Here is a 27,966-nt window from a genome sequence, read left to right on the forward strand (position 1 = left end):
GCTCCTCGCCCGGCCTCCTCTGGCATTCCTTTATTTTTATTTTTTTTTTTAATTTACTGATTTTGTGTGTGTGTGTGCGGTGCCCGTTCCCCCGCCCCCGCCGGCCGCTCGGCACATGGCCTGCTGGCGGCCGGCGGCGCGTGTGTCCCCGCGTCCCCTGGGCGAGGTGTCCCGTCCGCCGCCCGCATCCCAGCCGTGGGCGGCCGGCACCTTCTCTCTCCCCATCCCCCTTTTTCGGCAGTCGCCTTTTTTTTTTTCTGTTCTTGTTGGGTTGGTTTTGGGGTTTTTTTTTCGTGGTTTTTGTTTGTGTTTTTTCCAGGTGGGACGTAGCGGTGACCGGCAAGGCTCGCCCGGCACTGAATGTCACCCTGAAGGTAAAATGAAAGACACGGAGATGAACGCATGCCTGCGCCCCGCGCCGCCGCTCCCCCGCGCCCGCCGGCGAGCGGCCGCCACCATCGCGGGGCGGCAGCCCCCGCCGCGCCCCGGATTTCCTGTCCCGGCTTTTCGTTACTGCGCCTTAAAAAAACCAAAAAATTAAAAAAAAAAATTCCGCATGCGAAAGAAACGTGCACGTACCCGGTAACGAGCCCAGGAAAAACCCGGCCGCTTCCCCCTGCTCCTGCCAAGTTATCATTGGGAACACAGGCAGGCGCCGTGACGTCCCGGGTCAGGCCGAGTGCGGACCGGCGCTACCAAGGCGGCAGGGAGGCGCGGGGACGCCGCCGGGGCCGGGGCCGCGGGGACCGGGGCCGCCGCCGCCCGCCCGCCGCCGCTGTCCGCCCGCCGGGCCGCGCTCGCCGCCGCCGCTGCCCCCCGCGCCCCCCGCGCCGCCGCCGCGGCGCCGCTCGGCCTCCCGCCCGCCGCTGGCTCCCCCCTCGCCGGCGGAGGTCGCGGGAGCCCAGTTAAAGGAGGCGTGTGTAAAGATTTTGCAATGTCCCTGCATGGTGTTGTAGACTTTCCTAGCAAAGAAACCGGCTTCGGCTTCTTTAAAATCCCCGACGACTCACCTGATTAACCTGCCTGCGGTTCTGAGCTGACCAGGTAAAGCGAGCCCCCGCACCCCCCGCACCCCCGCCAGCTGACATTGCATGGGGGGCATGTTTGTGCTTGGAGATGAGCCGCTGCCAGGAGCGCTCTGCCCCCCCACCCCCCCGCCCCATTCCACCTTCAGCCCTTGCCAATTGCACTTGCTCAGAGTCATTCACCCCCGAAAAACCCAGCTTTGGAAAAAGCGGCGCGGCAGCACCGGCCACCCGGGGTTCAGTGGCTCTCGCCTCTCGGACAATTATTTAGAATTACTGGCCCTGGTGAATATGGGGGGGTGGGAGGGTGGGGGGAGAAGGGAAGCAGAATGATTTTTTGGCTGCTGACGGATCTGCCCCGCCGGTTTGTGTGTGTGCGTCCCCCTCCCGCCCAGGGTCAGGAGTGCCGGGAAAGTGACGAGGCTTTAGCCAAGCAAGAGTTTAGGGCCGGGGTCCCGGGGTGGCTGCGGCGGCTGCGAGCGGAGCAGGGGCAGCGGGCTGTGCCCGCCGGTGCCGGGGCGCGCTGCCGGGCGGCTGTGGCGCGGCTGCCCCTGCCGCCCTGCCCCCCGCCGTGCCCTCACGGCAGCCCCGAACTGTCCCGGCAGCGGCGCGGGGCGAGGCCGGCGGGGGGGCCCCTCCTCGTCCCCGTCCCCTTCCCTCCCCCGCCGCTCGCTCCTTCCTGGAACACTTGTGCGGGAGCGGAGCAGGCCCGGGGGAGCCCTGCCCGCCGCGCGGGGGTCAGGGCGCTGCGCTGCCGGGCGGGAGCGGCGGCGTGGCCGCCCCACGCGGGACGCGCTCCGTGCCGGGTGTCGGGACCCGCGGGCGGACGCGCGCACACAAAGGCGGCGGGGCCGCGCCGTGCCGGGACCAGCAGCGGCAAGGAAAGTGAGCAAAGTCCACGCACTGCCCGCTCCTCCCGGCACTTGGCCCTCCCAGCGCCAGCCGTGGGGAGGAGGGGGCATTTGGGGGAGCGGCTGCCTGTGGGGTCTGAGTGGGACCTGGCGGTGAGGAATTTTTTTCACTTTTGTAATTTTTTTTAAAATTAATTTTATTTTTTATTTTCCCCTGGTCATTAATGCCATGAAGGCATGACTTGTCTGGAGGTACATTTTGAAGTGTTGCAGGGGATGCACTCCGTCTCCTGGTTCTAGTTAATATGTTTTTCGTGATCCCAGAAAAGAGAGGACTGCATTTAAGAGATGACTAAATAATGGGGGAGGCAAGTAAAAATGAGTAGAATATAAAGGAGACGAAAATGAAGGTGAATGGTAGTGTGGGAAGGCAGGCACTAAGCAGCTTGGGTTTCTCTCCTGTAATTCTCTCCTTCCCCTGTATTGTCCCGCTGCACCCCTACCCCTGGAATCCTGTCTTTTGATACTATTAAGGATATTCTAACAGTAAGCAAAGCACAACAGAAAAGCAGAATACAACCATACAACCCCCCTGTCTCACCCCTGCCCTCCTGCACTTCAACCTATCAGTGTCTGTGACTGGGAGGGAAATCCAAGTGCCCTTTGTAAAAACCCACCAAAGTTTTAGGCATTTATTAGCTACCCTGTTTAAAATACAACATACAAAACTTGCTTGATACATTTCATCGTTACTCCCCTGTTTTATTTCAGAGGACAAAATGTTCTGGTGTAGCATGCCTACCCTCACTTTGAGAATGGGAGTAGTTTACAATATAACCTACATTAGATTATACATGGTGCGTGCACTGCATTTCCACTGAAAATAGTCAAAGACTTAGAATGACGAAGCGACTCATATGGTTATGATCTTCCTTGTCTTGGGAGCATCAGGGTAGCTGGGGTTCAGCATGCTGGTAGGGGAGGCTCCGTGGTGTGAGGTGTTTCATGTTTGTACAGGAATATGGCAAGTCTCCTTTTAGAGGACTTTAAAAATGTGCCGGGGGCAGGAGAAGGTAAGCACGACATTGTGTGCTCATTATCAAAATAAGGAAAACAAATCAATTGCATTAAGTGTCTATGCAGTATCGCAGTTATTCCACAGTATTTTGTCAGAAATTAAAAGGTTACCACTAGAGTACTATATCCATATCTCCAGCCTGGCACCACTTATTACTGCAATGGTATTTCAATATAAAGTGATCTTAGAGATATTTCGTCTTTCATTTTGAATCCCGAATTTGAATCGGCATTAGGATGTCAGGGCTGTGAGATAAGGTATAACAAACTAAGTAGACAGCTGAAGGGCTCCTGGTGAAGGTGTTGCTGAGAAGGATATCTTGGGCCGTTCGCAGTAACCTTGTTTACAGGGACATTTCAATTGCAACCTGAATTTCAGCGAGAGGCTGCCTGGACTAATGCCTGTGAGTCTGAAACCCATCACGAGTGTCTTTTGCACTCTAAACCTTCTCTCTGCCTTCCTTGCATAATCGTAAAAACTTTTTTGGAAGGTTAGGATGATTTTCTGATATGAAAATTAAGATGTTTTCCTAAGAGGAACACTGCTCTTTGAACTCATGTACATTAGCAACAAAGTATTCATGAGGTTTGATTTTTTTTTTGGTTCTCTGATGTGGCAGGATCAGTAGTTGCACCAGTCTTTTTAACTTCAGGAATATGGCTTTGATTTATTATATTTTAGCCTCGGTGGTTTCAAACGTATTTTGCAGCACATGAAGTCGGTTCGAGTCAGAATGTGAAAAAGAGGCATATAGTAGCAAGGAGCAGTTTTGTAGTGATCTGCTAATTTTTTGTTTTCTTTTCCTAAAGCTGTTCCAGGAAAATCACGTGAATGTAGCGAGTGGGTGCTAAATGCCAGCAGCCACATTGATGAAGAAAAATGCTGTTGAAATACTTTGGAATAATAAATAGGATATGTAATGGTCAACCACAAGATAAACATTTTACACGGTGTTTTTATGGCTCTAAATTGGCTGCATTGTAAACCAAGCTCGCTACTCTATTAAGTCATCAGAGTTTTCAATTATTTAAGATTTTCAGTCAGGCCATCTAATACAGTCTTCATCATCCCCATCAGAAAATTATGCATAAGGTTTTAATTCCTTGTTGTTGCTATGTGAGGGCTTTGTTGTGGATGGGGGTTTAATTTTGTCTTACCAGGACAAATATTACAAAGCCCGCATACAGGAAAAAATGATATGGAAATAGCCCCAGTCCTACAAAATGGGGATAGTTATGGCACTGAAATGTACCTAATACAATTTGAGATCCACTCACTAAGAAACCTTGACAGTATCTGCCTTGCAGGTACCGTGCATTTGGAAATACTATATCTCCATTTAAATGCAGATCTTCAGTTTTCTCCAGGGGGCAGTTGGCGAATCTTTCGATTGAACCACTGGTACTAGAAAAACTAACTGAAGATTTACCCATGAACAAGAGACCCTTTCAAGTCTGCTTTTTTGAAATAATGATTATAAAATTTCCTAATATTGCAATTTTATATTGATTTTGAATGCCTTTTCAGAAGTCACAGAGAAGGAATAGTGCCTTTTACTCAAGGTAGGCCAATGTCTGCACGCTTGTTTAGCAAACCTAACAGAAATAACTGCTACAAATAACTTCTTTGTTTTTACATGGGTATTGTGTTTGCATGTGAGTTTTGTGAAATGGACAGAGCAGTCTTGCTTTGATTTTGACCTAGTTTCCTTCTGATTATTCCAATACAGCTAGTACCTGCTTATTTCCCACTGTGAAAATAGGAGAACAACTGTTGATGCTATCTTGCTGGGACTGCATGTGCAGTAGGCGCGCATGTCCAGTCCTCTCCCCTCCTCCTCCTCCTTGGCTTCCTTAGTAATGGATAAAATAGCACTGGGGGCCAAAGAGGGTGCAAGCCTGTATTTCCCCTCCTGTGAATTTTCATTCTTTGAGGGTTTGACTCAAAGAAAATAGGAGGGGGAAAAAATGCCCTATTTGCCATTCAAATTTTGCACACTTACAGGGATGAACAGGGCCGTAAAATAAGTCACACATCCACCTTATTTTATAATTGCTGGAAATTCAGTGTTAGCAGATGCCAGTCCTCCTTAGAGGGGCTTGTACCATCTAGTTTCCAGTCCAGTTTTCTATACTGGTTGTCAGCTCTTTAGTTTGCAGTGTAACCCAAGGATTGAATTAAATGCCCAGGACACAGGGAATGGCAGCTCGCTGTTTGGGATGCAGGCAGCACAAACTACCTGAAGCAGGGCAGGCAGTAGGTCCTGATCTTTTCTGTGCTGGGGGTGGTCCATGCGCTCTATGCATTCCTGGCTGCTCCTGTCTTCCCAGCGTGGGTAAGGGTGCTGCCTGGGGATGCTGCTCTTGTCCCTCTGCCAGAGCCATGAGACTGTGGAAATACCATCCATATTACGCTCACCTGGTAATGGCATATAACCCACTGGCCTCAATACCCCAGAGAAAATGTGCACTTCAGCCACTGCGTGGAGTTCAGGCAGATCTGCACAGTCTGATCTTACATGCACCAGCGTTAATGGCGGAGCTCCCATTCAGCTTAATTGATATTCCTATAAACATCTGCAGGTTTCTGCTTCTAGTGGAGGCTACAGCTGGGTGGACTTCTTAAAGGGATGTTTTGCATATTGAGGTTGAAAGGGAAGTTGAGCCCGATACATTAACTTATCATCTGTGTCATTCTCTTGACATCATTTGGATTACTACAAGCATAAATGACAAGCAGATTAGGTGCAGGATCTTCACACACACATCCGTTTTTAGCATGTTGATCAGTGGAGATGTTACTTCTCTGAAAACCTTGTTCTAAGTCAAGTCCAGGCAAGCACAAACCTGTGCATGCATATACAAGTGGAGCAAGGCCTATCCTTTACAATACATTTTTTCCTTTAATATCTAGGCAAGATCTCTTATTATAACTTGACCATTAGGGGAAAGAAAATGGAACTTTTCTCAAACAGCTTTTCTGTTGGGGAATCTAGTGGCAGTTGCTTTGAAGCATGTGTAATTGATTATCATACATTTATTTTAAAAAGAAGACATAACAAGGAATCTAACATGATGTTTTGGAATATATCTTCTCCCCACAATGTTCTTGAGGGAAATGTAAGGTTGCAGGCATCATTTCATGCCCTGTATGTTTTTGAACATAAATCAAAGAAATTGTTGGAGAGTTATAGATGTTCATAGCAACTGTAGCTATAATAAACACATGCAGTATATATTTTCCAAGCTATTTTGTATGGGTGAAAAGCTGAAGCTGGCGTTTTGTATGAACAATTCAACTTAATCACTGAAAATTTATTTCCTAGTTAGGGTGGTTTACCAGCGTAGCATGAAGTTGTACACCTTCGTTTAAGTTCATCTGGTTATGAAGGCTCAGTTAAGATTGGAAAAGAATTTAAATTGGATCTAGATACCTTGAATGAATTATTCCCGAAGTCAAATTTATCATGATGCCTCTGTGGTGATATTTACATCTATATTATCACCTATACTGGTTTCAATGCATGTTGGATATTTTAGAGAGCAAATAAAAGATAAGAACAGTGTGAAAACCCAAACACTTTTAATTGTACTCATAGCAAAAAAATGAGCATATTTAATGCAATGGGACAGAGAATCCTGAATGACTGAGTAGTGCAGAGCATCTAATGGGAACAGCAAGTAGCTTAGGCATACACAGTTCCCAATGTTTGTATTAATTTTGCTTTAAAGTCTTGATAGATGAAAAGGGAAAAGCGACTGTTATGGAGGAGTTTCAATGAGAAGAATTTAGCCACTCATTTTGTGATGAATGCAGAAGGTGTTCCATATGTTGATTAGGATCCATGTGCATTTAAAAGTTAAAAAGAAAATCCTGTAGTCACAGTTATTATGCATAGATAGACAGAGGAAAGGACACATTTGGGACCTGTGCAGGAATCAGACAGGTCTAGATGAACAGTGTCAGACTTAATATTTAAGCAAAGTCCTAAGTGTCTGAATAAAACAGGTAGGATATGTTTCTTGGAGTCTCTGTGTACTGTTGGAGTCTGAGACTGATAATTAAAACTGATACTGCTTATTGAAAATCTTGAGACTAGCTGAAAGGTGTGACTTGAGAAGTGTCATTATGCTTCTGCTGGACTTCTGTTTCATCGCAGTTACCTTCAGTTGTTCCTCTTTAATTACAAGAAATCTCTTTTTAAATGAGAAAGCATGTCTCTTATTACTTGACTGCTGGAAACAAGGTTTTAAAATCTAAATCAAATATTTGTATAAAAACTGAGAATTTGGTCTGGTTTAGTAATTTGTAGTATTAGTGTGTCTTCTTGATGATATGTGTGAATTTTAAGGCCATCAAGAATTAAACAAGCTTTCTAAATTGTTACAAGTGACAGACGTCAGGAAGGCAGGGCATGGCCAATCTTTGATGCCTGTACTAGTTTAGACTTTAGAGGAGCAGGCAGTGGGGTTGGCTTCCAAGGGCCACCCTTTCCACTGGGGATGGGAGGGATGGAGACCTAGAGCTTCTGACATCGCATAAGAGCTTCTGACACACAGGTCAGCCTCCCCTTCAGCTCCCCATCCTCCCTGAACATATTTTGCGGTCCTGCCTTAATAGCCAGACTACTTTACCCTGCCCTCTGAAGGTTGGAAAATAGGCTTTGAATTGTTACTATTCTCCTTGCTGGATACAATGCTGTGAAAACAAAATTCAGTGAGAAAAATCAGCAGTGAGAAAAAAGGGGAGTCAGGGTGCTGCAGGTTGAGGTGTATCTGGGAAGGCTGGGAGGTGAAGGATTTTGCAATTCCATGTTTGTCCATGTTTGTCCATGTTCAGGACCTGTGCATACTTTTACAAAAGAAGGTAGCTGAAGGAGCTGTGTCCCTGGATCTGTATTGACCCAGCTGTGGCAAGGGGGCACAGTTATAAGGAGAGGTAAAGAGGAGTGGAGTCAAACTCGGTGTGAATGTCCCCCAGCCTTGGCAAGTGGGTCTGTATGGGGCAGGACTGCTGGATATGCTCATGCAGCATTCAGAAGTCTCAGCTTTTCTGTGCTGACAGTTGGGTATTTAGAGGCTGTTGAGGAGGAAACTTCATTCACTGAAATTCCGGTTTCCACTGGGATTTTAATTTTTTTTACTTGTCTTAAATTAGTTTCTCAAGTTTCACCTGGCAAAAAGAACTTGTTTTACTCTGTGCTGAATTTCCAACAGAAAAAAACCCCTCTTTTGCTATGCTAGAGTCAAAAGGGACCAGGTGGACAAGTGCTGTGAGTGAGTTTTGTGCAGTGTGGGCAGCAGGCTGGGCACTGGAGCACAGAGAGCAGGCGGTTCAAGGTCACTCGTGGCCCTTCCTATGGCACATCTGGGAGCAGGATGCACAGCTGTGAGCTTTAGTCCTTACTCTTCTCAAGCATGCAATCCCTTCCTCACAGCTTGAGCAAGAGAGGGACAGAAGCTGTGCTTTTGCAACATGCATTCAATGTGGTGGTGTCAGTTTGGGCAGGGAAAGGTGAGGTTACGAGTCGGAGGTGACGCAGGCAGACAGGGAGCCCTGCCTCATAGCCAAGATTTTGAGTCGCTGCCTTGCAGTGTCCCTTGAGGGAAAAGAGCAAAATTAAACCTGCTGATGCCACCACACACTTTCATTTCTCTGGTGTGACCCAGACCAGGGGTGGACAGGATTCTTCTCCCAAAGGAGAGAGACAAATTGGGAGAACGCACGTTGAATCAATATGGTACCCTCCTGTAAATGGTGCCTACTTTTAACAAAAATTATTTTGGATGTTTCACTGATCAGATTTTGCTTCTTCTTACCTTTTTTTAATTTGAAGGGAGGTGAGGACATGAACTATGAGTGTCCCATAAAATTGGGCCACAAGCCCTTAACACTTGTTTGTGCTTGTGAATGAGTGTGTGCACACGTGTGCAACGTGCATACACAGACTTGGATGTTGTATATGCACAGGATCTCAATTATTTTGCTGTTTGAATCACAGAGCATGTTGTCTTGATGTACTGTCAGTTTTGGTTTCTGCCCTTTGGAATAAAGTTCAAAATATTAAAGAAATAACACGCAATATACTAGTAGCTAGAATAGTCACAGTGCCTGAGGGGAAAAAAGGATGGTGATTAATCAGTTTCAGAAATGCCCAGGAAAAACCTCAACTCCTCCTAACCAAACCCTGCAGTGGTGCACTTTTAAAAGAGATTCTTCTAAATTTTGTTTCTGAGTTTTTTCTGGCTATCCTGGAGAGAAAAGTAGGTCCTGTTTGGGAAGCAGCATGCAAACTCTACGGTCATGCTCTGAGTGCCAGGGGAATGTGTGGTCCCAGTTGCTCTTTGGAGAATCACCCTGGGCTAAATGGTGAAGCAGCTACATCTGAATTAATTATTGATAATTCTTTAACATCAAATATGAGGATGTGTTTGGTGTATTGCTTCCCAGTTAAGAGTTGAAATAGTTGTAGTAGATGTATTCTTTTTAGATGTTGCTTTTCTGGTCTTACCAGTTTGCTTGGACAGCAGTAAGAGCTGCAGAAGCTGGTGCAGGTTCTGCCCATCCCTGGTTTGATTCTGGAGGGCCAAGGCAGGAGCTAAGGGGCCACTAACAGATATTTGAAGCCACACTGAAGCTTTGGTCAGAATACCAAATTTTGCAGAATTTGGGATGTCGTGCTCCATGGTTTTCGTCCAACGGGGACCAGGCTAGATCTGACCCTAGTTAAAATACTAAATGAAAAGAACGAGCCACCTTCCACTCCCCAAATCTTTTGATTTGTACTCTGAATCAGATAAAAAAGCACTGAGCAGTGCGTGACTGATGCAGGGCAGGCTCAGGATTAATTTAGGATAAACAGGATGCCTGTTGCACTTAATTTAGAAATTCTAAGGCAGAAAATGCTTTTGAGTGCAGCTAACTGCTTCTTATCTGCAAATGCCACAATCAAGACAAAGCAAAAGATACTGTGGTGAATTCTGCAGTTCGCAGTCCTGACACAGTCAGAACCTCCTATTACAGTGAGGGAGACTTCTCCTTGTATCACGGCTGCCTGGGATGCAGGATTTCAGAGTGGCATTAATAAAAATAATGCAGCAAATATTCCATTTCAAAAGTCCTGCAGGACATGCAGCAAATGCCGGTGGTTTGAACTGGGGGAAGTTGTCAAGGGTTGCTTTGCTCTCCAGAGCCTGGCAGTAGCTCCGCTGAAATGTGATGCCATTGGTTTTCAGCAAAGGTTTCTTTCTGCAGGGCTGCAAACAGAGATCAGCTGCTACTGTGTATACACAACTAGGGAGCAAATCAAGCAGCACATTTAAGCAGCCTTTTTAACCCTGAGACTTTCCAAGATTTCTTCTTCACGCAGGAAGTTTCCTTTATATTGTCAGCAGTAGCACTTTGCTCATGTAATGAGATCAGAGCTAGGATCACTGCTGCACAGTAGAAAGACTTCCTTAAGACATTTGTCCTTGAAACTGCACCAAACTCTTGGAAGAACCCAGAACCTGTAAGTATGTATGATATAGGCAACAATAGCACGGTGCAAAGCTGCAATCAACCATTATACAATATCCGATTAGCAGAGCAGGAGGGATTTTTTTTTCGGATGTTATGTTACATTCATTTTCAATTTGTTCTAAGGAAACAAATCAATTCGGGCTTCTGATACAGTGACTTTGCAGTAGATGAGCTGGTAGTAATATGTTTCATTTAACTATTTGTTGCTGTCATGTAGCTTGTGGGACAAATATTGTAGCCATCAAACTGAAAAGAACTTTTTTTATGTTTTTAGGCATTTTTAAAGGATTTGGGGGTCCATCTTGCAAATAAGTTTCTGCTTTGCTCTTTGATTTTGGCAACCCCACCCTACGCCAAACTATAAATAACAAGGCAAACGGAATTAGTCCGTATTGTTTTTAGGTGGCAATAAAATATATTTGTTTGCAGGCTTAATTTAGTCGTTAGCAATGCTGCTCTGTTTGGGGTGTTTTTTGTCTTAATTGGATTCTACTCAAGGCTGTCTATTTTGTGTTTTACTATCTTGTCTGTGTCTGTTTAAGTTACTTTGACGGGACTGCAGTCTGGTTAAACCTGTATTTAAGCACTATTTATATTCCGAGCACATTTCTGGTGAAATAAGTGTTTGAGATTTTTATTTTTTTTAAACCCTTGAACAGTATAGTTGTATTAGCAGTGAGCGCCAGAGGAGGCACAACATGGATGAATGTCAGACACAGACCTCATAACCCAAGTCTTCCCTGTACTAAGTCTGACCCAAACGTGTCCACTTTGGCAACTGCAACTAATAAATGCCTTGAGCTCCCTTTCAATAAATTTTTCATACACAGCGATGCTTCTGCTTATCAGATTAATTTCTCCCAGGTTAGCCTGATTGATAGCTGGACTGTGATTTCTTAAGAGCTTTCTCCATGAAACCCCACAGAAGAGCTGCATTCCATTTAACCAGTGAATGTAAAAACTGGTAACCATGGATTCAGCCACCACTAACTGTCGAGAGCAATGACTTGTTGTAAACAATACAAATGAGCCAGGATAGCAGAAGCAACCAGACATGAAATTATTTTAATAGAAATTACGGTAAAGGTCATGTGATACTGTATTGGCTTGAATTCAGTGTTAAAGGGAAAGTATTTTGGTTTTTCAGGTTTGATTTAAATGCACATCTCCACTGGCTTCACGTCTGTGTAAGACCTCCAGAAGGGCAAATGAAACAGTTCTTTGGAAAATCCTCTGCTTAATTGTACATTGTGACTTAGGCCCTGATCCTGAAAGTGTAGGAATAGCTACAGTACGTGAATAATCAGTGGGGTTATTCCATGCTAAAATTAAGTATGTTTGTAGGATTCTGACCTTTTAAGATAAGTTAGTAAGAAAAAAATGTATTCTAAGGAAATAATAACCTGTAACTAAAGGTAAATAATGGAAATGCAGATTTTACTAATGATGTGTGGTTTGACTGGAAATCTTTGTTTGCTTGTTTCAATAACATGAAAAGAAGTTCTATTTATCCCTTTGTTTTTAAATGTTATGACTTTAATTTCTCATGTAATGTGCCTCAAATCCTTTTCCTAATTTATAGCCTCTCTTATGGAAAACTGGTAAACCATGGTGTCAGCTATTATAATATAGCATGACGATAGGCACATGCAGATCGCATGAGCAGTCGTGTGTCTTGTCTCAGGAATTTCCATCCCTACAAAATCTTTGCTGACTCCCAGCTGTCACATGGCTGTCACTCACGAATTCTGACCATAACCAAATCCTCCTTGCCCGGGCATGCGCTCACCAAACCTCTCTGTGTACCCATAGACACAGGCACCAATGTCCTTGCTTAAGCACTTTCTCTGCATAAATGTGTCTCTCCTCCAAACCTGCTGCATTCTATGAATGTTTTTCCCTTAAATTTTTTCCTGGGTGCTGCTTCCTTGATGTGCCTGTCTTTTGTAAGGAGGAACCTGGAATAGGAATAGTAGTCAAAAAGAAATGCAAGCAAAATTAACTTTGTGTGTTATTTAATATAACATTTCAAATTGGTGTCAATTTAAATTCACAACTTTCACGGCCCCCTAAACTTCTTCAAGAAAATTAACCCTCACTGTTCTCTAGGCAGAATGCTGTCCCCTTGCAGTGTACTGGCTTACTGTTTTGTGTATTTGTGTTTTATTACATTTATATTATTTGGAAAACTTATATTGTGAGAGTCCTAGGCTGGAACTTAGGTTATTTTTATTTTTCTAGGTTGTTTCTATATTTCATACGTGTCACATACATCTCTGTTGTTTTACCAGTAATTTTGATTTATATATTTTTCAACCAGAAGTATTTCAGACAATTCTCATCAGTCTCTTACAGCTGACCGGTCTCAGCCAAGCGCCAGTTGCCACTAAAATGCATAGATAGATGCAGGAGAAATCCTGCTCTCCCTATTTTCCTGAGCTGCCTTGCCAGACCAAGGGGGCAATTGCTTCTGTGAGTGAGGAAGGTGAGATTTAGTTTATACATAGATTACCAGCAGGCAAAAATAGACTGACTTCTATTGAAAAGATATACTTTTGAGAATTAAAGGGAAACTATTTACAAAGGAATATTTGGGAGGGAAGAATGCCAAATTGCAAAATATTTTCTGTTGTTTGACTTTGTCCATGTTAAGAGGATATTGGCGTCCTCCTGTATAGCAGACTTGTCAGTATATTAACGTTTTACCCAAAGGGAGGAGGTGGCTGGACAGGAACGATACCACCTTGACTTTGCGTCTTTATCCTGGAAAGAATCCAGAACTGAAAGTAAAATGCAGGTGAAAGCACAGTGAGACTCCAGACCAATATCCAAGTAAATCAGGGAAACCACACTGACCTCCTTACCATGAGCTGATTACAAAGCATCAAAAATTCCTTCAGCCCTTGAAAACCAGGTGGGGCTTCATCAGTCTTTGAGCCTGCCAGAGGAAACCATGTTTCAGGGGAGGGGATAATGCAGTGTTCAGGAAGGAAGGAGTGCACTATGACTCCATGGACTTCAGTGGCATGGCAGAATGGGCAGTTGTCCTCTGCTTAAAGTACCTTTGGCACCTTTACAGTCTGTGACATACGTGCTTATTCTACTCTCTTGTATTTTGCATTGAATACTGATTTCGTAATGCAAAATTTGCAGGATTTAGCGAGTGAGCTGCCAGAATTCTTTGCCCATCTGCAGATGATAGGAAGAACTGGGAAGCATGTCTCTTTCTTTCTCCCATGGTTTATAAAGGTCAGATGCTGGTTGATGGGCAGCTGCAGGAGAATTTTCATTTGAAGCAGAGCTCTGGGAAGATGTATTTGAATCCCCAAAATGGAGACCTCAGTGTTTTAGCCATAGAGGAATCTTAGTGATTGCAATCAGTTAAATGTTGCAGTGCATACCTGGGATCTGTCAAAAATATTTACCATGAAAATAATTAGTAATAATTAATGATACCTGTTTTGTAATAACAGTAATATAGAATAGTAACATTAAGTTGTATTTTATTGTTGTAATTCTGTTTACTTTTATGCCAAGATTATTTTTATCAATAAGATATTTTGTGTATGAAAATATCACATTTGCAGTCCTTTCAACTAAATTCAAGGGGGGGTAAGTAAAAAAATTTGAAAAATTTTAAAAAATTAAAAATGGATTTGTGATCTAGAGATACAAGATGTAAGGAGTGTGGGGTAAGCTGTTATCCATATCCACTCACACTTTACTTCATGGTTGAGCCAGCCAACAGCACTGCAGGTAAGTGAGAAATAAATTGAGAACTTTTGCCAGATGGATTCCTGGCTATTAGAAATTGGACTGAAACTACTTAATTCCATGGAGCATGGTAAACTAGTTGGTCACTGAATAACAGAATGGTGTTCTTTGAACTATTAACCCTTTGTAAACATTACAGTGTTTTATAAATTTCTGCTCCTTTCTGATTGTGCCTCTTAGCTTGTGTGAGTAAGAGAGGTGTTTTTTTGAGGACTTCTGTAGTCATTTTGTCTTTTGAACATTTCCAAATGTGCTTCCTCCCACAAGCTATTGAAGACCCATGATTTATGTGTTGTAATGTTCTCCAGGTCAGCATAACTGTCATAGGGTCTAAAGGCAGGACTGTGATCTGTATCAGCTGCATTAACTTTCCATTAACTTTCCGTGACTAGAACGCGTCTTTGATTATTCTGCATTATTCCTTTGTACAAAATAAGGTCGTTCTCTGTGTAGTTTAGTTTTAACAGAACCAGACTGTCACTGACCATCAGCTTTTGCATGCATAGACTCTCTCCTTCCTGGCAAGGCTTTAGGCCCAGATTCACAAAAGGATTAGATGCCTTAAGTGGGACTTAAGTGGGATTTAGGCATTGAAAGCCCAAACTGAGATCCTCAATATCCCCACTGAACTGCCACCTAACCTTAGAAGTTGCCTAACCTGTGTGAGTGCCTATGTTTTCAATATCCAGCTTTCCCAGGTGGCCAAAGATCTTCTTTGGATGTTCTCAAGCACTTCCATCCTGACAAGGTTGAGCCTCTCTGCTCCTATTTTTCCCCTCACATCCCAGCGGACTTCAGAAAGTGCAAACTCTGTTGCAAAATGGTGGATTTCTGTGTGTGATATCTCTCACTTTGTCCAGCTGTGTCCTTGAAGGAACGGACCCTCCAGTAGGTTTCTTTTAGGAGCAGCCTGGGAACCTTGAAAAAGGTACCAAAATGAGAAAATTTCACTATCACTGCTTAAAAATGGAGCTCCTAGAGAAGAATTGGGGCTGCATATGAGTGTGGCCTTGGCCTTCTCCTGCTGGCAGCATTGGATTCTCCTTGCTCAGCAATGGCTGTTCCTGAGTTGGGTGGCACAGGAGGCACAGGAGTGACTAGCAGGGCTGAGGGCTCCATGGCACAGGAACAGCACCTGAAAAGTGGGTACTGGGATGTGAAATTAGCATTGCTTCCAGAGGTTTTCTTGGAGAATCCAGACCCTGGTGTTTTGTAACAGCAGTATTTGGAGGAAGAGCTCTTTTCTGCAAGAAGTCACTTAGGGTTTCACCTGAGTGTGATACATGGTGGATATTTTGTTTTTTGAAAGCTGGGCTTGTTGGGGTGTTGCATGTGCACACCCAGATATAATAACCACTTTTTGTAGGGCTTCAGTCTGAAGCATTTCTGGAGCTGTGGCAGGATTGATAGCTGTCTCGCTCTGCAGAGGCCAGAGCAAATGTCTTGTTAGTAGCAGAGTAAGTGGTCCTGTGCCATCACTTATTTCTCAGCTGTACTCGTGACATTTCATGTGTTCTCAGCCATGTCTGTTGTTTGTTTAAATCCTGCTAGTTCCTTGATTTATCAGTTTTCTGTAGACTTTTGTTCGAGTAGTCCCAAATGCTATCCTATTTCAAATAGATGCATCCTTATCAGCAAATAGTCTGTCATCGATGGCTTTAACTCTTTCACGTAACTCTGCATATGTCCACTTTGACCTTCTCTTCTTTAAAATACTGATTTTTTTTTTTTTTATGGGGACAGTATTTAGGAAATCTCTTAGATTTTCTCCCAAATCATTCTGTCTTTTTGTGACAAATTATCTTTTATCCACATAATTAGATAGGAATATTTTTCTTTTTCTCTTATCTTATTGTTTTTTCCCTGAGAGGGAGAATTCTTCTCAGGAAATTCCTGGTTTATTAGTTTGTTAAAGATAGCCAGACTGTGTGCAATCTTAATATTATTTCTTGCTGCCTTTGATTTATGGACCTGTGTACAGTGCTGAAAACAGAAATACAGAATGTAGAACATATTTGTATAGAAGTATAGCCTAGAAATTATAAAAGCACAGAAAGGATATAATTGTAAATTTAGAAACTGCAATCATGAAGAGCCTATATACAGTGAATAAACTTAACATGTAATGACAAGTGCAGTGTGTGCTCCTTAAAAAGCCTAGAAGTGTTTATATACAGATAGGTAAGATTTGTATAACTGTCTATGATAATGACACCTTAATAGCTAAGGATATTATTAATGTATTTTTAAAACTGATACAGGGAGCTCTGTTATTTTAATGGAGAGTATATGTTGTAAATTAGCCTGTAACTTTCAATCTTCTCACTTTGTGTTTTCAGAATGGCATGCTTGAATTATTATGCATTTATTTTGGCATTTTAGTGCACCCAAACATTGTGAGCATTAGTTCATCATACATCACAAATGTATGACTATTGTATGGAACCAATTTTAGGTATAGGAAGTTCAGCAAGTATTGTGCCTTGGTGGTTGCCAGATCACTTGCATGCTTGCTAAATCCTGTGCACAGTGCTTCCGTTTGCTGGGTTACTCATTGAGCTTTTAATAGTCAACTTAATTTTAGTTAAGGTTCAGTTTAGTAACTCTTGCAATTAGTGGAAAATATTGCCAGCATTCATCTGGTAAAGCACATTACTTATGAAAGGCACACACAGGATATGTGCGGAGGTAACAGAGAACAGATCGATTCTGGTGGATCCCATCGTGACTGGCCTTTAAGGGTCAATTACAGAACATTTAATCATTGGGGGTAACCTTACAGAAAATGGAATCTCTGGTTTGCATGTAGGAGGACATTTGGTCTCCCTTGCTCACCGCTGCTTCCCAACACCGACAGTGGCTCCGTGCATGGGGTCCCTGGCTGCCATGGGCCTCACATCAGTGCTGGTGAGGTGCTGCTCCTGAGATGGGCTTGGAGCCCTCAGAAGAGTAAGGGTTCCTATTTTAGGGCAAGCTTTTGAGGCCTCTCTTGCCTGTTTGCTTTTCCTTTCTGAAAACAGCTGAGCTGTCGGAGGCCAGTCTGCTGCTTGACTCGTCTAAGGCAGTTTGGTGCGTTGTTTAATGGGTACAGTAGAGGACCTAGGTGAGATTTTTTTGCCCTCATATAAAATGAAGATATGATTTCAGCCAGTCCTGAGAAATGAAATACTGCGGACAATAACCCAAGTAACTAAGAAATAACTTGGAAATAAAAGCAAAGGCGCAACAACCAAATGCAGCAACAGAGCGGTTTTTTCTTTTTTTGCCAAATGAATAGGTTAAAACAGATGCGTTTGATTGATGTTACTGGAAAACGAAAGCCATGTGTTCCCACAGGATGGACACTACAAGGACAGTTACAGCAGTGTCCTGCCCTGTCAATGGTGCTCATGTCTGATCTGGGATCTCTCAGATCCATAAATACCCAAAATGCATGTCTCTGACAGAATAAATAGAAATTGTATAACAGAGGAGGCACAAGGGCAGATGCTGTCTTTCTCATAATTGTGTCTCTTGCTTAGAAGTTAATGCCTGTTACTTTTGAGTGGAGAGAAATTCAGGAATGCATATCCCAATCCAGTCTATTGGGCTCCAGTCACGATCCAGTCACTGTCTTGTGACTTGTATTGTATGTGCAGGGTCCCATCCCAGTTAGAAATACACTGATTTAAATAAAGGTAATGATTTTTTTGCCTTAGAAACCTAGGGTAGAAAAGTGGAGACTGCTGATAGGCCCCATGTTGAGTTGGGTGAAGAAGAGACAGCGGAGAACTCTGATTTGTAGAAGGATGTAGGTAAGTGAAGATCTTTGTATATGAAATCACTCCCCAACTGTATGGAAAAGCATGCAAGATAATGTCTTGGCTTCACTGAGATCAGTGGGAATCAGTCTGGATATCACTGCAGGTTCTGCACACTCGGGTGCTGCTCTTGCCAGTGACAGAAACCCCAGCAGGATGCTCACCATCGTGTAAGGTTTGATCTTTATAGGAAAGATATCACTGCTGGTAATATTGTGGAGTAAAAATTACTGCCAAGTACAGGGAGTTTAAAGCTTTCTGTTTTATATTTTGACCCTGTTATTCCAAGGGATACCAGTATAAGAAATTGAAACATCCTTGGGGCTTTTTGTGAAGGAGACCAAGAATGTTGTCCCCATTTTTTTCCAGTTACAGGAAACTGGGGATCAAGGATTTGGATGCTAGTCACAAGAGGCCTTGAAAAAGGAAAAAATAGCAATACCTACCTTAGAAGAATATTTGTTTGTTTGTAAAGTTACATGAACCCCTTGGCAGAAAGGAGCCATAAGAAGTTCCAGGCAGTTATTCCTCTGTGACAGGAGTCTGTATTTAGGCTTCTGTTAGTCTCCTTTATTTATAACAAAACCTTTGAATATCATTTCCAAGATGTTCAGCTATCAGAAATGAAGTGATAATGAGGACAGAGGGTAGGTCATGAGTCTGCAAATATGTGTGAGATGGTGAGCTTAACCTACCAGGTGAAAGAAAAGTCAGTATAGCAACTGCATGAACACTTCAAAGCATGCACCTAGTGCTGCACTAACTTAATTATCCCTGCTATAGATATGTTTGACAAACATATCTATAGCCCAGATCCTGTTACTTCTCAGTGGGAAATATCAGGAGGCTTCTATTTGGTTGCCAGTTGACTGAATCCTTCCTTCTACTTTCTTGCAATAGTATTTTCAAGGACTTTGCCTACCTCTTTGCTGATCCGATGAACAGAAACTTACCTCTCTTTCTGTTTAATGGTGGAAAATACTGTAAGATAGAGGATGATGCAGACTGATGGGATGGGTGCAAAATTATTTTTAGGCAAGTCTGATGAGTATTTAATCCTACTTTAATCAAATACTGCCTGAACCAACCAAAAATAAGCTTTTATCACCCATGCTGAATCAACTGTATTCTGATGTCAGCACTATTTCTCAGCAAGCATCTTGCTTCCTCTGTATAATAGTACAGGGTGTTTTTGAGCATCCTGGTGTTGTCAACTTTCTCCACAAACAGTGTGATGTGAAATGTAAAGAGACAGGAGTACCCCCGCTCTTCCATCACACAGAAATGCAAGCCAGCCAGTGCCCTGTTCTTTGACACTAAAACGTGCCCTGCTGTTGGCAAGCTGTGGGATTTAATAGGCAAAGACCATGGGGAACTTTTCAGCTTTTTAGTCTTTCTGCCTCTGTTAAGTCTGTTACACAGGGAGGTGCAGTTTTTAAACGTGGTCATTTTTAATTCCTGTCCCTGGAGTCTGGCTGACAGATTGGGAGTGCGGAGGACGGGAGTGGGCTGAAAAGACAAGCTGGAAACACAGGATGTATACATACATTAAAATGGAGCAAAACAAAAATAAGCTAACTTAGGTGAACACAGATGGGATCTGTTTCAGGGCCACTCTTAACACCTGTTTTAAATGGCCTGTGGTGAAAATCATTAGCTTAAAAAGATGCTATTTATGTCTTCCCTGAACTGAGTTTACACAAACACCAACGGTTCTAACTGGAGAGAGTGGAGATCAAATTTTGGTATTTTTTTTCTCTTCTTCGGCTTTTTTTTTATCTGAATAATAGTATTTTCCCTGCAAACTTGAAAAAAACCCAACCAAATAAAAAAAATTTTGACAAGTGTTTGTTTTGATACACCATTTATATTAGCTATGGCCCTTGATCAATGGCACATAGGCATTGATGTATGCAAAATATAACTTGATCAACAAATATTTTAAAATCTGACATAAATTCTCAGCCTTTTCAGGTGTTACTGTTGATTCCCGCTTTTGTAGCAAAGACCAGAACTTGTTGACAGAAGGTTTCTGATTTGAGAGTGGAGGCTGACATAGGAATGTTTTATCAACTGACTTCGCTCTCCATGCTGATTTTGACAGGTCATGCTGAAAGTAAGACTTCCAGCTTTCCAAGTATTTCTGCTCCATGTTGGCATTTGAATTTTGTTATGAAACATTCCTGTGATAATTTCTGCAAGCTTGTCTCTTTTGGAGGAAGGCCTTGACTTTTCCCAATTTCTACAAAACTTTTCATGGTTTTATCTTTGTTTCCTCTATCATAATTTTTTTTTCTTGATAATTGTTAAGCCTACTTCTTTCTTGTTTTAAGGTTTTGAAAACAGGCATTTATAGCTTGGTTATTGACTACATTCCTACTGTAACTGAAAGGAGGACTGCATCTTATCTGAAGTATTACTTGCCCATGTAGTAGTAGTTTGAGTAACATAGGTGCATGGTATACTGTTGCTTTTATACACAGAATGTCTGAAACAATGTATTAAAAGCAATCAGTGCATAGTGAATTAAGGAAAAATTGTTCCTTTAATGCACACTCACATCTCTCCATGTCAGCTGCAAGAGAATTGTGCTCATACTTGGAGGTGGTGATGCACTCTAATGGAAAGAGCAAATGCCTAAGAGCAGCGTGCTACTGGCTCTTCCCAATCTGCACACCTTTGTAAAATATTTTGAGATTTCTGAATGGTAGAAAGAGATAAATATATTTAAGCCTGTTTAGTTAGTTAGTACGCTTTAGTCTGTATTATTTTTGGTTTGTGGAATACATGAATAGAGGGTGAAACTGCTCGGAGAATCTTTTGTTCTTGGATACTGCACTTCCCTTTGGCCTCTCTCTTTCTGGCTTCATTTTATTGGGTGTTAAAGAACATAGAGCAAAAGTAAAGAATACAGAGCAAGGAATATTTGGGCAACGAGGAGGTGCATAAATAGCAAACATATTGAACTGTGAAGAAGAACTGGTTTTTTGGATGCCTCTGGAAGAGCAATGACCCTCTTGCTGTGTGACTGTGGGGAGGTGACAGGTGCATGCTGTCCCGTGATTGTCCATGTAGCTGGTACTTCCTCAGTGTCCAGCAATGTGCTCCCTATGCTGCTTTGCTAAAAGGCCACTTATCTAAGCAGTGACAGGAGATCAAAGGGTAGCTTCAGAGCCCCATAGATGACAGATGTGTATTTATGGCTTTAATCGTTTAAGTGCAGCTCAGAATCCTAACCTATAGGACAGGACTTCCAAACTTCCACCATCATAGTCTGCTGTGCATTGTCATGGCTGCAGCTGACCTCTTTTCTGTCTGGACTGTGCACAGAAGACCTGTACAGCAGCTCAGGCAGCACGGGCTGCCCAAATACTCAGTTTGCCCTTCCCTCTGGGATGAGGGCAGCAGGCTGGGTTTTTCCATATCGACATGTAATAGCTCACTTAGTACAAGAAACATGCAATGTAGCTGGAGAACCTTGCTCTGAGTAATCATCTGTAACTGCAAGTGAAGATTTCTAAAAGCAGATCAGTAATCTGGAAAAATTATGTGTATTTTGTTAAAGTCTCTGAGCCACAAATAGATGGATGTTGGGAAGAGTAGTCTGGGGAATTGTCACTACACCCCTGCTCCATGACCTTCACTCAGCATCTGCTGTTTGCCATGGGCCCAGACAAGCCAGTCAGCCTAAGTGGCCCTTTGGTTTCACCTGCTGGGGCCAGTCTAGGTGCAGCAGGGCATGCATGACCGTGAATATGTCTGTGTGTGTATGTGCAGTTATGTGCAGGGATGGCTGAGTGGACATTCACTGGGGAGGATACAGCAGTGGGCACATAACTGCAGCACACCATCATTCCTTTTCTGATACTTTGTCTTATTTTCATGCTTTTTTTGCAATGCTCTTGACTACTTAAAGACCAGCATATTCAACATATTTGCCCTTTGTTCTTTGTGTGTCTCCTGTAGTGAGAATCACCTAAACTTCTGCAGTTCTAGCCCAGTGTTTGCAATTCAGTGTGTATGGTTACAAGAATGCCATGGACTTCTTATACTACTATTATTATTGTTATTGTTATTATTTTGTTTAATTTACTTATTGGTTAAGAAGCTGTAAAAATAAGGCCAGGCTGTGACAAAAAGAAATAGATAGTCTAAAACTGATGCTAAATAAATAGTCTCTTACTGCATCAGAAATGGAGATGGAACTCTTGCAGAGCAGTTTTTAATGTGTTACAGAGGAGGGTGAAGTGACACTTCCCTTTGGTGTGGAATGTGAACGTTGGCTTTATGAATGGCAGAGTATGATGTTATCCTGTGGCACAGTGATTTCACCTGCTGATTTTTAAGGGACTGTCCCACCTCTGAAGCCTAGGGGCTTCTGTAAAATATTATTTAGTTAATTCAAACCCTTACTTATCTCCAAAATGTCCTTGTCTAGAATTTCTACAAAGTCTATAGAGGCTTGAAGCATGAAGAATTATTTTTTTATCAAGCACCTGCTTTCTTTGCCTAGCTCAGTTATGCAGGAAGGTTGTTTTTATAGTATAAAGAAGTGAGCAATATATTCCATATGCCACCAAGCTTTGTAAAGAATCCTGCTGATGACAATTTCACAGCTGCTGAGAAATAGGCCAAGGCTTCCCTATAAAGTGACAGTAAGGAAAAGAATATCTATTCTGTTAGTATTGGCCATGCATCCTCCCCAACTTTTTCCCTCTTGAAGGAAAATGTTAGCCCTTCCGAACTATGGAACAACAGATGGTGACAGAAACAGATTTCTACTGCAAAGCCGTTTGGTCAGGAAGTATCAAAAAATGTTTTGGAATTGTGGAAATGAATTCTTGGCTGCAGGGCTACCAGCAGCCTACTGGAAATGAGACATGAAGCAAGTGCTTAACAAATGTGAGAGCCTGCTTGGCCCTGAGAGAAATGGCTTTGGTCAAACATTTTGGAAATTAAGAACTTTATATGCGTAGGGTCTGGACTTCAGAAGTGTTCTGAGTATTATGGATGTTATACAGATTAGGTTCCTAATTTCTGGTCACTGGTTGCTTGACCAGCTACCAAGAAAGTAGCCTTCAAAATATGCAGAATGACCTCCAGCTGAGACAAGCTTAATATAGCTCCTCCTGGCCTAGTCAGGTGGAACCTTCCCTTTTGGCTCAGCCGATTTGCTGCCCACAGACCATGAAAGTCCCAGAGATCTGGTAACATACAGACACAAAATTAATGCAGAAACAGCACAGGCCACTCTACTCATGGGTTGTGTTTAGTAGGTTGTGTGTGTCTGCAAGTTGCTGGATACAGCAGGTTCCTTTGGCGATTCCTGTACCTGACCAAATGCATCTCCTTGGAGAACAGTTTGAGAAGGAGAATTTGTTTATTTTTTGGAATTGCACCATAGTTGTCTGTCTGTGCCGTTAACTCTCTGAAATAATCAGCAACAGAATTTCTGTAGTGAGTCTTAGCTGCTCCTATAGAAATTGGCTTGGGAGAGCTCCCCATACATGTGGAACATAAACGATAGTAGCTGAGCCATCTTGTTTTATCTGTTCTATTACAAACCTATACCAAATTGTCATAATGTCATGTCACCAGCAACACAGAGCAGATGGAAGTATCTTTCCACATATTGACTCGTGTTACTCTGATAAAAGGAGTTTGTTTCTCTCCTTCTGTCAAGCCTGCTAGCCTCTGGCAAGGGACACAGGTCTCAGCAAGGAGAACTTGACCAATAATGTTCAAGTGACCATCTGATTAAAATACTCTATCATTGGCCACTATAGTTAGCCTGCACCAACTGTTTGGAGTAGCCACTTCTATTTCTTATGTCTGTGTAAGGCAAATTAAATCAGGTAGTGTTGTTCCAGGTTGAGGAGATGTTGGGGAATTAACCCTTGAGGAAGCAGATATTTGGATTTTATAAGGAGCCATTCAAGGCCCTAATATTAGGCCCTCTGGAAACCAATCTCAATAAAGCAAGTGTCAGGTCTCTGACCTGTCCATTGTTATAGAAAAGTGACAACTCCCTGAACATGGGTTGCGAATGCTGTGTGTTAGCTACCAAAAATACGATTTGCAAAAAGTGCCAGGAAAATCCTGACAGATAAAATAACTACAGTTGTGCCGTGAGCATCTGAAAAGCAGATATCTTCTGTGTTTCTGTTTGTGGTGAGTGGTATTTGACTTGATGAGAGCACTGCTCTCAGATTGAAAACACACGAAGCTGAAGTCAAAAGGGAGTCAGTGTAATCATTAACTGACTCACCTTCTAGATGTGACAAGTAATGAACCATTCTAAACTTGCCTGGAGCTTTCTTTGGGACAATACCCACAGGGGAAACCCTCGTTTGCTCAAGTGAAGCATAATCAAATGGGCCCTCTATTTTCCCCAAATGCTAGCTCTTTTCTGTCTTGTCTCTAACCACCTGAGGACATATAACTGCTGATCTCAGCATCCCAGCCAACATTTGCGTCTCGGGGCTCGAGTACAGGATAGTAAAATCCCCAACACAGCCGTTTTTACAAAAATTGCATATGCTTTTTGTTTGTTTCTTCTTTTCTTATTAGTCTGCTCCCACAATGGGGAAGTGTTTTAACTGCCCGTGCTGGGATTTCATGTTAGCAAACCTCTAACCAGCATTTGGCTCTTTCCACTTTCTTACTTTGATTTGGATGACTGCCTGAAGCACCTGCTAATGGCCTGAAGCGTTGGAGCCGAAATTTGCAGTTTGTGTCCCACGCTCACTCTGTTTTGTTACCTGCCTTCTGGAGCACCTGCTCCATGGTCTGGGCTCAAGAGCCTGCTTTCTTTCTGCCTGCTGACAGCAGCACTCCTCGCAGCTCTGCCTCCCCTCAGCTTTGTCCTGCTCTCTGTAGCCCCTGCTTCAGCTTTGCCCGGGTCTTCAGGGTAACATCAACGTGTCCTGCGTGTTCCAGTGCTTGAGAGAAGAATGGTGTTCCCCCTGGTACTTGGGAACAAAGGTGATGCCCGAGTAAAGTGATGATTGTGGTCATCCTAAAACATTTGCCATGGCATTCATCAGCAGAGTTTTTGAGTTTTTAAAAATAGGTTTTATAGGGAAATTGTGAACTAGACCTGGCTGAAATCAGCTTGTAGGTCAGCAGAGGTCAGAAGCCACCTGGCAATTCAGTGCTCAGGAAACACAGGAAAAAATGTGCCCACTTAACAGAGAGGGACTAAAAGAAACTCAAAATATCTGAGGAGCACTGCTCCTTTCTCCTGCTCCCGCTGCCTTTTGAGGATCTGCATGCTTTTCCATGAGATTGCTCCTTATGCCTACACATAGGGAAGGCTGTTAGAAGTAGCTCTTTAGGCTGTGTGAGAAAATGCTCCTCCTTGTCAAAGGCCAAAGCTAATTGAGGATTTCAGGGGTAACAATTTCCAGCAGGGAATTTTCTTTCCGTTCTTCCTTGGGAAGCATTCATTTGTTTCCCAAGAGTCTTGGTCTGTGCCAAGGGTATTGTTTACATGGACGTTCCTTTTCCAAAAAGGTGGTTTTGTTTCTGTGTTAGAAGGATGCTGTTAACAGCAACAGAAGGACTCCAGTATTGGCTTCCCGCTGGTCCCCTGGCTGACAGGGTCATCCTGTTCCCCAGCGAGCTCCATTCCTTAACACAGCCACACTGTGCCCCCCACCCACCTTCCACATTGGTGCTGTGTGGGGCTTTCCCCAGGAACCAGCTCCCTGAGTGCCTGGGCTGCACACTGAGGCTTGTTCATACCAGAGACATCTGCTCTTGCAGAACTGGGCAGGGCAAGGATTGATTTATTTTTTTTTCCTTCTTGCTTTCCTTTGGTTGCCTCAAAATAACCCTAATTAATTTTGTGGAGAGTTTAGTGTGCTCCCATCATGGGATTGCTCTTTGTGCAGATCTCTTGCATGCTATATTTAGGTATGGTTTTTGGAACACCATGTGACCCGAATCAGATAACTTCTGAACTACTAATCACGTCTTTGACACTGACTCCCTCCGTGGCTTTGGGGCATTTTACGGTTGTTTCCCTACATAGAGAATGAAAACAGATATACTCATCTGCCTTGTAAGAGCTTCTGCCAGGGTTAACAAGTATTTAAGACATTGGTTTGAAGTAAATTTGATTTTATTATTTCTACTGTAATCTTAGTTTTATTATTTCTTAGATGTTTACCATTCTAAAATGATCTGTTGTCATCTTAATTTCCTTAATGGATGCCCCTATTTCACCATTTTAAATGAAATGAGTTTCTTCTGTGTTGTAGATGAAAATAGGGCAGAAAGAAAAAAGCTAAATGCCCTCATTTCCCGCCCCACACAAATTTTCTTCCTGTATTTACTAGTTGATCGATCCATGGAGATGAAAAGCTCAAAAGATTGACCTGAACTATTTCCCCTTGTGCTAGCTACATCCCTTTTTTAACATGGGAAGTTAGTTATCTGCTTGGTTTTCCCCTGCTTTTTCAAGTTGTGCAGCCTGACTTGTATCCTGTCCTCTTGCACTGCTCGAGGCCCCTCCAGCTCTGGAGGAAGCAGAGCTCCCTTTGGCTCCACATGCTGCATGGCTGGGGTTTGGAGCCTATGGTCCATTTCAAGGCATCATCTCTTGTTGTTCATGTCCATAATTGCTGCTTTTTGTGTCTTGGGTGCTTCTGCAGGGAGCTGGAGTACTGGGATTTCTTCTGGCTTCACCTTTTTTTTGCCATAACCCTTTAAGACCTTTTCATAGGCAAATGGATCGAAAGATCTGCTTGGCCTTTTAGTGATAGGAAAGGAGCTCAGTTTGATCAGGTAGCTAGTCAGATAAAGAAGAGGAGAAATTATGGCAATGCTTCCCATCCTTTAGGAAGTAGTGAACAGAAGGGAAGAGGATTCTTTCTTAAGTAAAATTTATTTTCTAATTATAAGTAGTAGCTCCTCCTCCTCCATTCTTAATTCCTTCAGAATTAAATCCTTTGCCCAAGTGCTTGTTCTTTCCCTCCTACAATGGCAGTAAAAAGCAAAATAATACATAAACTAAAAATTCAGCTTTGAGAAAAAGGCCAATAATGAAATATCTGCCAAAGACTCTGCAATATGTGTCTGTCAGAGAAAAAAGCAAACATTCTTATATTTGAATCTCTGAAATGTAACTGCACCAGACTAGTTGGGGAAAATTTGTTTGAAGATGTATTACGTTCCACGATCAAATGGAAAAAATGGCACCTGTCATCATATTTAGAAAACAGCTGGGTAACATGGCCAAGTGCCATAGTCTCTTTTCACATGGCCTTTATGCTGAAACCATCCAAGCTCCATTCTCAGCAACTGGAGAAACCCTCTGCCTTTAAATGGTTACAGAAACATCTACTTAGGGGCCAGCTCTTATTGCAGCAAAGCCTGCTTCTGATGCTTCTAATTAGCGGTTAATGGATTATACTTTACTTTTATAACCAACCCAGCAGGCACTCTTCTATAGTATTTTTCAGCTATTTTTGGTAGAAGATATATGCAATTGCACTGCTCTTCATGCTTTCATTTTGAGCATGCAGAAAATATTAGAAATAAAGCACTATCTGAGATTATTTTACCACTCAAATGCTTAAAGTCCGATTATGCATTTACTAAATTCCTTATGCATTTCCTAATTTCCTATTTTCTTTCATCTAATATCTTAGAAAACTGTAATGGGTTAATTGCCCTAACTGATCTAGACTTTGATGCAGAATCTCCTAAATACAGACTTATTGTTAATTAAAATATTTATATACCCAGTGAAAAGCGTGTTTTTTTTAGACTTGCAAACATAGCTCCGATATGTATTCACTTAGGAAAAAAACATTTTTCTAAGTGAGTCCACGGGTACATTCAGAAGTTTAGATGTGCTTGTAGAAACTAATGATTTTTATCCTTGCTTGGAATTAAAATAGCAATGAGGT

General features: G+C 42.7%; 1 protein-coding gene across 10 annotated transcripts in view; it reads left to right on the top strand.

The window, feature by feature from the left end:
* The first annotated feature begins 319 nt into the window (after positions 1-319).
* ESRRG (estrogen related receptor gamma) overlaps positions 320-27,966 on the top strand; it is a 368,263-nt gene continuing 340,616 nt past the window's right edge. For 7 of the 10 annotated variants that reach the window (XM_054279743.1, XM_054279742.1, XM_054279747.1 and 4 more), the window contains exon 1: positions 922-1,044. The gene's annotated coding sequence lies outside the window, so the exon portion shown is untranslated. Of the gene's footprint in view, positions 375-921; positions 1,045-10,424; positions 10,465-27,966 lie in introns of those variants that run through there. The other 3 variants (XM_054279749.1, XM_054279752.1, XM_054279739.1) reach the window with 3 other exon arrangements.

The sequence above is a fragment of the Melozone crissalis genome, unplaced genomic scaffold, assembly GCF_028551555.1.
Source record: "Melozone crissalis strain CALT ecotype California unplaced genomic scaffold, PUWL_Pcris_2 ptg000027l_1, whole genome shotgun sequence".
Taxonomy (NCBI): Eukaryota; Metazoa; Chordata; class Aves; order Passeriformes; family Passerellidae; genus Melozone; species Melozone crissalis.